Below are 3,759 nucleotides of genomic sequence, written 5' to 3' on the forward strand. Positions count from 1 at the left end.
AGTTATGTCCAACTATTCATGGCCCCATGGATTCCAGCACCTCAGGCTTCCCTGTCCATAGTTTGCTCAAACTCATGTCCATCGAGTTGGTGATGCCATTCAACCATCTCATCCTCTGTTGTCCTCCTTTCCTCCTGCCTTCAGTCTTTCCCAGCACCAGGGTCTTTGCCGATGAATCAATTCTTCACATCAGGTAGCCAAGTATTGGAGCTTCAGCTTCAGCATCAATAGTTCCAATGAATATTCAGGACTGATTTCCATTAGGATGGACTGGTTGGATCTCCTTGCAGTCCAAGGGACTCTCAAGAGTTTTCTCCAACAGCACAGTTCAAAAGCATCAATCCATCGGAGGTCAGCTTTCTTTATAGTCCAACTCTCATATCCATATATGACTACTGGAAAAATCATAATAGTAAACTCGTATTAAAAAAAAACACCAATCACTATCAGTATCATTTTTGAAAGTTGAAGAAACTATAAAGAACATGTGACTAACAAAAGTCCACTGACCATTGCACAAAGGTAGATTGCAGTAATATCACAAACAGAAATGAAGCCATCTTTGTCAAGTTACCTTGGATCCACTTTAAAACACACACGAAAAGATGACCAAGGGCCAAGAGGAAAACCATATGTCATATTGCTGCAATAAGCATTTACTTTGAAATATTTTCAAAGCAGATGTAACCAAACTCTTCTCATTCATCAAAAACAATCTCAAATAAAAACAACTATGTAGAGAACCAGTAAAACATTCAACTTTGACTAATGTAACTTCCTGGTGTGTAAATTCAGATGTAAGTGGGTTGAAAAATGTATAGTTATGTAACTGAACTTTGTGATTAACTCTATGATTTAAATGCTGGAGAAACCTTTAAAAAGGGAGTTACCTAAGGATATATGCAGTAAGGCTATTTCTTTTTGATCTGGAATTGGTCTGATGCTAGAATGCTAGGTAAGTGCTTCTCTCACAAATATCTCACTGCCAAATCTTTAGTGGGCTGGTGTTTATTTTAAGTTTTTCCTCCAGGCTTAAAATCTGCAAAACACATGTTAACCAGGCATATTATGTTATTTGACCCAGACATCTATTTCCTCAGCAATTTAATTAGTCTTGAAGAAAACTGCAAGCACTCAAATTGAGCCTTACTAAAATGAAACCAAATCTGAATTGAAACAGAAAATGCAATCAGTCCATTTCAAAAGACCTCCAGAAAAAGAAAGAAAAGGGAATAGATGGACATTACATTTTTACAACTCTAGCCACAATGACCAAAATTACAGCTATTGCCTGAATCATATTTTATATTCTGACATCTATCATCTGTCCACTTAACAGAACAGGCTCTCCATGCAGAGTGTGTCTCAATTCAGAGCTATTTAACTCTTTTACCTTTAGTCAGTGATGGGAGAAGTACTTAGGCATTCAGGTCAGTTCAAAGTTCAGTCACTCAGTCCAATCCAATTCTTGGCAACCCCATGACCTGCAGCACGCCAGGCTTCCCAGTCCACCCTCAAATCCCGGAGCTTGTTCAAACTCCTGTCCACTGAGTCCATGATGCCATCCAACCATATCATCCTCTTTCAACCCCTTCTCCTGCCTTCAATCTTTTCCAGCATCAGGTTCTTTTCCAATGAGTCAGATCTTTACATCAAATGGGAAAGTATTAGAGCTTCAGCTTCAGCATGAGTCCTTGCAATGAATATTCAGGACTGATTTCCTTTAAGATGGACTGGTTGGATCTCCTTGCAGTCCAAGGGACTCTCAAGAGTCTTCTCCAACACCACAGTTCAAAAGTATCAATTCCTCAGCACTCAGCTTTCTTTATGGTCCAACTCTCACATCCATACATGACTACTGGAAAAACCATGGCTTTGACTAGATGGACCTTCGCCAGCAAAGTAACATCTCTGCTTTCAATATGCTCTCTAAGTTAGTCATAACTTTTCTTCCAAGGAGCAAGTGTATTTTAATTTCAAGGCTGCAGTCACCATCTGCAGTGATTTTGGATCCCAAGCAAATAAAGTCTGTAACTGTTTCCCCATCTAGTTGCCATGAAGTAATGGGACCAGATGCCATGATCTTCATTTTTTAAATGTTGAGTTAAGCCAGCATTTTCACTCTGCTCTTTCACTTTCAAGAGGCTCTTTAGTTCTTCTTTGCTTTCTGCCATAAGGGTGGTGTCACCTGCATATCTGAGGTTATTGATATTTCTACCGCAATCTTGATTATAGCTTGTGCTTCATCCAGCCAGCATTTTGCATGACATTCTCTGCATATAAGTTAAATAAGCAAGGTGCCTTGAAGTACTCCTTTCCCAATTTGGAACCAGTCCATTGTTCCATGTATGGTTCTAACTGTTGCTTCTTGACCTGCATAAAGATTTCTCATGAGGCGGGTAAAAGGTGGTCTGGTATTCTTATCTCTTTAAGAGTTTTCCACAGTTTGTTGTGATCCACACAGTCAAAGCAGAAGTAGATGTTTTTCTGGAATTCTCTTGCTTTTTCCATGATCCAATGGATGCTGGCAATTTCATCTCTGCTTCCTCTACCTTTTCTAAATTCAGCATGAACATCTGGAAGTTCTCAGTTCACAGTATTACTTTAATAGCTTGTAAGATGAGTGCAATCTTGCAGTAGTTTGAGCATTCTTTGGCATTGCCTTTCTTTGGGATTGGAATGAAACTGACCTTTTCCAGTCCTGTGGCCACTGCTGAGTTTTCCAAATTTGCTGGCATATTGAATGCAGCATTTGAACAGCATCATCCGTTGGGATTTAAACTAGCTCAGCTGGAATTCCAGCAGCTCCAGTAGCTTTATTTGTATACTTCCTAAGGCCCACTTGACTTCGCACTGCAGGTATTTGTGCTAGATTTTTGACAGATGTTTTTGAGACCAAGGATGCTACTATATCTGCAAAAATGCACTGTGGTTTTAACCTGGTAGTGCATCTAGGTGAGTAATTTCTGGTATCTGAATCTTTATTCTTAAATATCTTTATCCTGATGAATTCAAATTAGATTACTCACTTGCCTTCTTCATCTTGTCTCTCCTTTGAAAGACACATAATTTGAGGTTATATTCCTTCACATGTATTTGACTTTTATATATACATATTAATTATCCCTCATAAAATCTCCTATTTCCTTAAACAACATTTTTAAAAGATTGCAGTTTTCTTTGATAAAAGATGAATTTACTGTCTTAGCAAAAAGCTGGATTATACTTTCACTCTGTCACAGAGAAAACCTGTGCAAAGATAGAAAGATTGATATTCAGTAGCCCACTGGGGATTTGGTCTTCTGTGCATTTCTTATAACAAGTTGTCCTTCCTTTTAATTCATTAGGGATGTGAATGAATATACACACACAGGCCTATTTGCCTATGCCCATTAGTCCCAAGGATATGTTTATTAGAGATGATCTTATGTTTTTATTTTATGTCATATTCATAAATTCAGAAATCTATTATTTGGGATAATATAACATACTAATCTACTGTTAAGTAACTCAAACTAATTTTTATTCTGCTACATACCCTTCCAATTGCTCCCTGCAAATCAAGTAGGATTAAAAAGGTTAATTTATTTCAATTTTTGGCTGGCAGAACAAGTTATAAATGCATTGAGAAGTGGTAATCACATGGATTCCTAATGCCACATGCATTTATATTTTATGAATTCCCAGAAAAACTTAATATATTGAAATAGGAGATTTTTAAATACTATATTTTTCATGGCAAATCTGAAAATCCATGAA

Source organism: Muntiacus reevesi, chromosome 11 (assembly GCF_963930625.1).
Source record: "Muntiacus reevesi chromosome 11, mMunRee1.1, whole genome shotgun sequence".
Taxonomy (NCBI): Eukaryota; Metazoa; Chordata; class Mammalia; order Artiodactyla; family Cervidae; genus Muntiacus; species Muntiacus reevesi.